Here is a 10,505-nt window from a genome sequence, read left to right as displayed (position 1 = left end):
TTTGGAAGACTTTGAGTAGAATAGGAACCAAGTCTTCTTTGAATGTTAGATAAAATTCACTGGTATAGCCGTCAAGGCCTGGACTTTTATTTTTGGGGAGGTTTTTAATGTTTTTTTCTATTTCTTCTCTACTAATAGGTCTGTTTAGGCTTTCTGCTTCTTCTTGACTCAGTCTAGGAAGGTTGTATTGTTCTAGGAATTTATCCATTTCTTCTAGGTTGTTGAATTTAGTGGCATAAAGTTTTTCATAGTATTCTACAATAATTCTTTGTATATCTACGGTGTCCGTGGTGATTTCTCCTGTTTCATTTTGGATTTTGTTTATATGAGTTCTTTCTCTTTTTTCCTTGGTGAGTCTTGCCAAGGGTTTGTCAATTTTGTTGATTTTTTCAAAGAACCAGCTCCTTGTTCTATTAATTTTTTCTATAGTTTTTCTGTTCTCTAATTCATTTATTTCTGCTCTGATTTTTATTATCTCCTTTCTTCGGCTGGTTTTGGGTTGTCTTTGTTCTTCTTTTTCCAGTTCCTTAAGGTGTGAAGTTAAGTGGTTCACTTGGGCTCTCTCTTGTTTGTTCATATATGCCTGAAGTGATATGAACTTCCCTCTTATCACTGCTTTTGCTGCATCCCATAGATTCTGATATGTCGTATTGTCATTTTCATTAGTCTGTATATATCTTTTGATCTCTGCACTTATTTCTTCTTTGACCCATTCATTTTTTAAAAGTATGTTGTTTAGTTTCCACATTTTTGTGGGATTTTTTTCCTCTTTTTTGCAGTTGAATTCTAGTTTCAAGGCTTTATGATCAGAAAATATGCTTGGTACAACTTCAGTTTTTCTGAATTTGCTGATGTTGTTTTTGTGGCCCAACATATGGTCAATTCTTGAGAATGATCCATGTACACTGGAGAAAAATGTATACTCAGTCACTTTGGGATGAAATGTCCTGTAGATGTCTATCATATCCAGGTTCTCTAGTGTTTTGTTTAAGGCCACTATGTCTTTGTTGATTCTCTGTTTGGATGACCGATCTAGAGCCATCAGCGGTGTATTGAGGTCTCCAAGTATGATTGTATTTTTGTTAGTTTTTGTTTTAAGATCAATAAGTAGCTGTCTTATATATTTTGGTGCTCCTTGGTTTGGTGCATATATATTAAGAATTGTTATGTCTTCTTGATTCAGTGTCCCCTTAGCCATTATAAAATGGCCATTTTTGTCTCTGAGTACTTTTGCTGTCTTGTAGTCAGCATTATCAGATATGAGTATTGCTACACCTGCTTTTTTTTGGATGTTATTTGCTTGGAGTATTGTTTTCCAGCCTTTCACTTTGAATTTGTTTTTATCCTTGTTGCTTAGATGAGTTTCCTGTAGGCAGCATACAGTTGGATTTTCTTTTTTAATCCATTCTGCTACTCTGTGCCTTTTTATTGGTGAGTTTAATCCGTTTACATTTAGTGTAATTATTGATCCTTGTGAGTTCCCTATTGCCATTTTATATCTTGCTTTCTGTTAGTTTTGTGTCTTGTTTGATCCTTCTCTTTCGTTTTTCTATCTTTTGTTTTGATTTGGTTGTATTCCATACATCTTTCCTCTGTTGCTATCTTTTTTATCTCATGTGCTTCTGTGGTGGTTTTTTCAATGGTGGTTACCTTTGATTAATGAAAAGAGTCCCTACCCTGTTCATTGTAGTGCACTATTTTGTGAGTACTTTTGCACTCCATCGTCCTTTGCTACTGTTAATCTCCATCTTCTCCCCCTCTTTCTTTTTGTTGTTGTCACAGTTTAAATTTGGTTTTATTGTGTTCTTCTTTTAGCTTTAAGCATCTGGAGGCTCCAAGTATAGGTTTTTCTGTTTCTGGTTGAAGATCTTGTTGAGTTTTGGGTTAGATTTATCGGTATCGCTTCTTACCCTGCCATTACTCTGACCAATATTTTAAACTCCTAATTATTATTACTTTTTTGAATAAGAGAAAGAGGGGAGAGAGAAATAGGGAAGAAAGAAGCATTAACTTGTCATTGCTTCACTTTAGTTGTACATTTGCATTGACTGCTTCTCATATGTGCCTTGACCTCTGAGGCATAAGCCAAGCCAGCAGCCCCTTTTCAAGCCAGTGGCCCATAGGAGTTTTGAAACAGAGACCTCAGCATTCAGGGTTGACACTATCCATTGCAACACCACCAGTCGGGAAAACTCCTAATATTTTTTTCTAAAAAATCTGAAAGATATTTTTAATAACATAGGTATTTAAGCCCGCTAGTAAGACAAGTGATATATAATATTTTCTAATTTAAATTTTAAGTAGATAATTATTGATAGGGTTTAAAAACCAATATATATGAAGGTATAGAGTGAACATTTTCCTTTTAATTCTTCCCAGTTATCCTCATATACTAATAAACTTATTAGTGGTTTATATATATCCTCTTCCTAAGTTTCTTTATATATGTATACATACAAACACACACAAAATCAAATATGAATATTTCTTTTTTACCTCTTTTTTTTACACAAAATGTGACATATTATGTCTTACTATTTTTGTTTTAACTTCAAGTATTTAGAGGAGGATTCCCTAAGGATACAGTTTTCTTTTTTAAAGTCATGGCTTTTTAGTGGTACCACATTTTATACTTTTTACTACATTTTGCCTGTATTAGGTAATTTTTCAAGAAACAAACATTGAATTGAATGAGAAGCAGTTTGACTTTATACGTCTATAATCCTGGAGTGCACAATTATGATGCTCTCTGTTCATGTTAAGGTTAATTTTTGGAAGTTTGTTTCCATATTTTCTGAAGTGAAGAAGACATTGACCAGAGCATTTAGGAAGATCCCCTTATAACTGCATATTAATATCATTGTTAATGCTTGGGGATGGTTCAAAGGAAATGTGTCCTGGAATTTACTCATTCTATCAGAATGAAGTACTTTTAATATTTTCTCAATACCAAATGCCTTGAAGTAGCAACCGCTGTCACTCAGGATGATGATGAAATTAGTGTTGGGAAATTTTGTGGCTAGATCTTGGTTACTGCATGAGTTATCTGTCCAATGGTGAAGGAGTCGTTAGAATATGTAAATAATTGTCCAAGTTCAGTTTTCATGTCAGGTTGAGTTTTCACTCATCAATGTTCGAAGAGACTTAGAAGTTGAACATTAATCAGTAAAATCTACAGAAACCCATTTCTCAGGATGAGTGCCCATGTGCATAATTAAATACACATTTTACTCTGCTTTGACATTTTAGAAAGAAATATTAGGAATTCTAGAAAGAGCACAGGATTGTTGGAAAGAGAAAGGTTTTCAAGGATCAGTCCTACCAGGTAAAAGCTGATGATGGGGTTAAAGAATAAAGATAAAGCAAATGAGTGATGACCCGTGATACTTTTCTAAAGGGTTTTTGATCTTGATCTGTGGGCTTTGAAGAAGGGAAGTTTTGCGACAACTTCCTTGCCATTTTGTGATACTGTTTCTTACACGACAGGATTAGAAGTCTCCTGTGTGTGCACATGTGTGTGTGCATTCACACACACACACATCTATATACAGAGATTCATTTTAGTATTTTCACACAATGAATTCCAGGTATAGAGGTAGACCTTACCCTGTTGCTTATGGGCTGCCTTCCTTCTGCTGTCAGGGCTGTATGTTTGTGGAATGCAGACTGATTTTAATGATAGCTTAAGGGAAACATAATTAGGAAGGTAAGTTCTGCCAAGAAAAAATACACACATGCCATATAAAATGCATTCCAGATAGAATTTCTTAGATTTACCACTGCCTGGAATTTGCTTTTCTTCCTCACCACAGATAACCTAAAACTGATGATAACATGCTGCTCTTGGTGACTCACTGCTCAGGGCAGTTGGTGTCAGGTTGACCACAAAGAAATAATCATGGTCAGTTGATGGACACACATTAGGATCTCAACCCTCTTTCACTGCATTTGCCTTTAAAGGCCTTCATTGCCCTTGCTCTCATATTTTAAAAAATAAATAATGAAAAATCACTACTTTGCAGTTTCAGTTCTGAATACTTTGCAACAAATTCTGGCAGCTGCAAAAAAAAAAACCAAAGAAACAAAAACAAAAACCAAACACGTTATTTTGGACATACTATTTCTGTAAAAAAAGAAAAGGTTGTTGTTTGTTCAGCTGTCATCTCTCAACTGAGCATGAGGTGGGATAGATCTGTGTTCCTGTCACCAAGGCCAACCAGGTCGATTATATCATGCAATCCTGCAGAGTATAAATTGTTCCATTTTTGTAAATGCCTAAAAGGACTCGAAGTTAGGTCGTTTGCCCAAGGGGTGACAGGTAAAAAATGCAAGAGGATGATTGGGAATGGGTTGATCTGCTACCAGAGCCTATTTATTTCAGGTGCCACTTTTCTTCTGATCATTACCCTTTTCCCCTAATTCCACATTGTCTGAATTATCAAGAAGAGATGAACTTGTCAGGCATGTCATCTCTCCTGGCCCTGCAGAATGGCCAGGTTAGGGGTCATGGCAGACAGTGGTTGACTTGGCTTACCTGACTATAGCAGGACCACCTGGAGATAAATCATAATGGTGAAAAGGTTTTCTAATCTCACAGTGGCTCTTTGCTTAGTGCTATTTAATGCAGAAAGAGCTCAGATGACTGTGCATGGGGACCATGTAACCTTTGGTAGTTCTGGAAGAGCTGATATTACGTCAAGTGATCCTATCCTTCCTCCCCAGGACAGCCTCATATGACCCTGTGTGAAAGGATTCTGGAAGTGCCCTGGCAGCTGCATTATTGGGAAAAGTCAACTTGCTAAATACTTAAACACAACCTGTTGAGAAAAATCACAGAGTTTACATAGGGAAAATTCATACCTGCCTAATCACTTGGAACACTGTGAGGAGGAAAATAAATCTTGAGTTAAATGGAACCCAGTGAATATGATGTGGGCTTCTTAAGAGCTCTAGAGAACATTCCACTCCTAAAGTTATACCTGGGTCAGAGGTTGTACACACAGAACATAATTAACAGTTACTGCTGTAAATGAGGTTTATAACAGTTTTCTCTGTCTGGAGTGGCATTAGTGCACACTAGGGACAAGAGATTTTGATATTTTCTACCCAGGTATGGAACCTAGGGTCTTCTGTCGATTATTTCCTGAACACATGTCCCAGCATACCCATCAGGCAGAATAGGCTGGGAAGAAAAGGTGGAAAGGTCTTGATCTAGGTGTACTCAGGCTCTGGTGTCTGATCTTGATACAAAACTTGGGTACAAGGTCTAGAGAGAAACATTTAAGACCAGCAGGGAGTGAAGGCTCTGCCTCCTAACAGAAGGCAAGTAATACCTCACTAGTTTGCAAAGGTTGAAGCTGAGGCCATGTAACTCGAACTATGAGTAGGGGGCCATGGGAAGGGTGAATTCCTCTAACTAAAGGCAGACTTCCCCTTAGAATTAGTAAATTATCCATTTTGAGCAAGTAGGAGTTCTATCTCCCTCAGAGGGTAGTGCTTTATACAGTTCTTTAAACCAGCTGTAGTTGATGGTGAGCAAAACCACTGGACTTAAGAGGTAGATTAGAGTGGTATGGTGGAATGAAACAGCATCTAAAGTGGCTGTGGAGATAAGCATTATTCTTTTTTTTTTTGGTCTTTGCTCTTATTTATTTATTACAGGGACAGAGAGAGAGTCAGATAGAGGGATAGATAGGGACGGACAGACAGGAACAGAGAGATGAGAGGCATCAATCATCAGTTTTTCGTTGTGACACCTTAGTTGTTCATTGATTGCTTTCTCATATGTACCATGACCGCGGGCCTTCAGCAGACTGAGTAACCCCTTGCTTGAGCCAGCGACCTTGGGTCCATGCCTGTGAGCTTTTTGCTTAAGCCAGATGAGCCCACGCTCAAGCTGGCAACCTTGGGGTCTCGAACCTCAGTCCTTCCGCATCCCAGTCCAATGCTCCATCCACTGCACCACCGCCTGGTCAGGCAGTAGGCATTATTCTTCTTCAGCCTGCCCCTGCAGCCATTGGCCCACACATGAGTCAGGGCTGGATGGACCCTTGTGTGCCCCACATTGCATAATTTGTCTAATGAGTTCCCTTTTGGAGAACTGTAATTTGAGGCCAACCAAAGAATTTGAAGGTCCTTATTTTATTGGAACAGGCTCCAAAATGAAGTGCCTAGAAAGGCCAACCCTTGGTTATCAGAGGTCTCCAATGACAGCCATTCTGGTTCTGAATGTGTGAGCATCCAGAACCACTTGGAATTTGAGGCAGTAGTATGAATTATGACACATCTCGTCTTGGTCTCTGCATGGGGAGACAAAAGTGAGGGTAGAAGTAAGATGAGGCCCTCGCCCTCAGAAAACCCATAATTCCACTGGGGAGACACGGCTCACCCAGGACACATGCCCGTGGATATGTAAGTCTTAGCTGATCTGTAGGTCAAAGGAGTGCAATGCATGCTGCAGTGATCAGGGTGACTTCCTGGAGGCGGAGCTCCACCTGGGTCTGCCAGGAGGGGCACAGAGAATTCTCTGGTGAGGTCCTTCAGGGCAAGACCCATCAGTGGTTCTTTGTACCATTTGAGTGCTACAGATTCCCTCAGGAGTAAGGGTAGGGAGGTGGGATGAACTGTCTGGGCATCGTAGTGGAATAAGTGTGGGTCATGAAGCAGCAGAAAGGAAATGTGTCTAAAAAGCAGAGGGGATAGATTTATATTACATGACTAGGGAAGGGTGGGATCAGCGCATATGAAGCCCTCAGAAGCCAGTCAAGGCAATTTAAAATTCAAGTTGGTACCATCTAACACTAATTCTTAAATAAGACTTGAAATGATGCCCAGGGTGTATAAAGAACTAAGTAGAAGTATGCAACATGGATTGTGTGAGTTGCCTTGGGGTGACAATGTGCACTGTACTATGTACACTAAAGGGATTTAGCTCCCCTTCCATCCTACACACTCTAGCCTTCTCCCAACAATCTTGATTTGGAATTTTATGGTGAACACAACCCAATTCCATGCAAAGCGTCCTCTTTGGACTTCCACACCCATAATGCAGTCAGACACATTAAAAGTGGTCCTCCCAACCTCCCACCTGATCACACCCTTGAATTCTGACCAGCCACATGCACATATTTTATCCAAATTTCTCTAAGTATTGCTTCCATCTTACCTCCACAGCTCTGTCCCCAAAGGCATTCCAGGGCTCCAAGGCATTCTGCTCTGGCCTGACTCTAGAGAGAAAGTCAGAGCAGGATCCCTGGAGTCTGGTTCCTCAGACACCGTCCTGCAGGGACCTGGGATTACAGGGATGTTTAAAAATCTTTTCAAGCATTAGGCATTAGGCAGCCAGTTAGTGAGATGAGCGGGCCAATTATATACTGCTCACAAAAATTAAGGGATATTTCCAAATGAATATGAAGTGATACCCCCCCATTTTTGTGAGCAGTATATTTCAAGTTAAGTAGGAGCTACTGCGATAAGGGAATTGAAAGGGGCAATGCTTACCCACTGCTGACCCAGATGACTTTTGTTACCTATGTAACAGTTTGAAAACTACAAAGCAGCTGAGCAGCTGCTTGACTTCTTTCTGGGCTTTTCTCTTATTTAAGAAATCGCTCCCTGCACTGCCTACTGCAAAATGTGGTTATGAGGAAATACTGGGAAGATGTACACACCAGGGCTTTGGAGGCATGAAAGCACTATTGTGTTCCACAGTAAGGAGAGCCCTTATAGGGGGCTGGGGTGCCATGAGCTGCTTCATCACCATGCCTTTCTCACCAGGCACGATGCTAACTGAGGCCCCTGAATAAAGGATGATTGCATTTCCGAGGCCGGGCCGCTGAGCACCACCTCTAGTAGCAGGCACAAGGTGGAGCCTGGACAGAAGCAGCTCTGGCTGCAGGGACTCTGAGATGGACCCTGCCTCCACCTGCGCTCTTGATGCCCTCTCTGTGGGCTACATATTTCAAGTGGAACTTGCCTCTACACCTGCCATTGCCAAGTATTGTAATAGCGGGAACGCTGCTCTTAGATCAAAGCCTTGTGGCTGAGATTTTATAGAAAATGAGCAGGGAAGTGTACAGCTGGGTTCTTCCTGGCAAGAAAGAATTCTAAGTGCCTAATAATGACATATTCTGATTTAAGGGCTCAAAACTGGAGAAGCTCCAAATGGTCTCTTTACCTGCCTGCCTTTTTACTGTCTTCCCTTCCTAAAATGTACCTTTTAACTTCTCTAACAATGCAGCTAGGGGACAAAAATTCCACGCACTAAGCCTCTTTCCTAGGAGCCAGGCAGGCAGGACACTCAGATGAGCACCTCTCCATCCTATTAATTGCCCACCCCCCTAACTCATCTATCCCACCTCTCTTACCAATTTCTGGTCAGTCTTTGAATTCCCTGGGAGTTGCCACCTCCTTTGTAAATTAAAGCTCTCCTCTCCTGGTCACATAGCGAAGCTGGAGTAGCATCTACAGTTCCAGAGTGGACAGGGAGAGGGAGGATGCTATGCAGAAGTGTTGCCCAGGGTAAGACTTCTATCTGTATATCCTCTGAAGAATCCAAAGCGGTTTTGGAAGGGCAGGGATTGAGTAGTGTTGAACTGGTGCCCCCCCCCCCCAAAAAAAAGGCCAAGGACCTTTTAGGCACTTTTTATGTTCCCTCTTAGACTGGTCCTGGGGTCTTTAGTGTTCTGCAGAGTTAAGACTCTGGCAAAAATGAATAAAGGAAAGTGTATTCCAAGGTATAACCTATAATAAGCAGTATCCAATACTCGTGGCTTTCTAGCATGAGAGCTTGCTGAATAGAAGTCATATTCTGGAATAATTTGAAGTTGACTTCATTGCTGACTTCAAGTGGGGGAAACATGAAGATCAATTTATCAGTTGTACTCAGCCTAGAAAATATTGTACAGTTTGAACATCTCAACTGGATGATCACTTTAGGAATTTGCTAAATTTTGTAGGGAGAAAAATATGCCATCCAGTAATTTTTGTGTCCTATAAGGGCCCTTCTTCATTCATTGCACAGACTTTGAGGGAGTACATACTATGAGCTGGGCACTGGGTATACAATTACAAAGCAAGATACATTTGGTGTCCACTCTGGTGGAGCTCACCACTAATGAGGGAGATAGACAATCACATCAGTCACAGCAATTGAAATATAATTACAGAATGAGATGGGGTCCTCACAGTATAAAATAATTAAGTTAGAGCCCTGTGAAGCTCCCCCACCCCCAGTTACCAGTCACGCTAGTAACCAAGGCCTAGGGCAGTGGTTCTCGCAATTGACATGTTTCAGAATTTCCTGGAGGGACTGGTAAGTCACAGATGGCCAGGGCCTACCACTAGAATTTCTGATTCAGTTGACCTGGAGTGTGCCTGAAAATTTGCATTTCTACCCAATTCCAAGGTGATGGTGATGCTACTGGTCTGGAGACCACATTTTGAGAATCATCAGCTAAACAAAGGAATTTTGAATCTTAACTTTGATCCAGGTCACACAGCCCTGTTGGGAAGTCAGTCAGAGATACCTCCAGAGAAATAATGGGGAGAAAGTAATCAGACAATTTGCAATCATCTTGTCACACTGACTGGTTAGGATTTAGTATTCCTAAATGGAGTCTAAGCCCTGCACCATGCCCCAGACTTCAGAAAAGGCCAGGCAACTGTGAAGAGTCAGTGAGATGAACTCAGCAGAAGTCTCATTTTATAAGGGATCAAGGAGTTACCTGAGCATGATTACACCAAAATGGAAGCCTGAGAAAAGATACAGGTATGGAGATGCTTATAGACCAGTGCTGGGCATAAAAAGCGGTTCTGAGTACTCCCCTCATATGACTTTTCTATAATCTAGCCCCGTTACATGGATGAAAAGAATGGTTTCACCACATCTGTATAACACATTGAGAGGACAAGATCCAATCAAAGTTTGTGTTATTATTCAAGATGCTCTTGGCTACAAGTAAGGAGAAATTAAACTCAAAATTAGTTAAATAAAAGGGATTTATTATATATTATATATTATATTATATTATATTATATTATATTATATTTAATTATGTAAGGACACTCCAGGAATGGCTATTTCTCAATTTTATTATCAAGGATCCAGGTTCTTTCTGTTTTTTTAACTTTCTTAACTTCACCATAGCTTCTCTCATGTTTGCAAGATGGCTAGAAAGCCTAAATAAACCTGGAGAACAAAGATGGCTGTAACAGTTGTAGTAATAATACTTCTTCACACAGCACTTTCTGTTTGTAGCAATACGAGACTATTTCTCCCCCGAGTTTCTTTTGAAGAGTTAAAAAAATCTTTTCTAGAAGGTACCCTCTTCCAGCAAACATCCTCTCACCTCTCACTGCCTATAATCAGCTCACATGCTCCAAGGTTTTGAGTATAAAAGCTAACAAAGATTCATGCCCTGGTGTGAGGGCAGTCCTATCTGAAAGATGTGGCTGCAGAGAAGAGGGTGGGCTCTAAACAAATTAGGGGATGACTGACAGGGAAG

This window comes from Saccopteryx leptura, chromosome X (assembly GCF_036850995.1).
Source record: "Saccopteryx leptura isolate mSacLep1 chromosome X, mSacLep1_pri_phased_curated, whole genome shotgun sequence".
NCBI classification, from domain to species: Eukaryota; Metazoa; Chordata; class Mammalia; order Chiroptera; family Emballonuridae; genus Saccopteryx; species Saccopteryx leptura.
The sequence above is the reverse complement of the archived record's forward strand: the minus strand, read 5'-3'. Positions refer to the sequence as shown.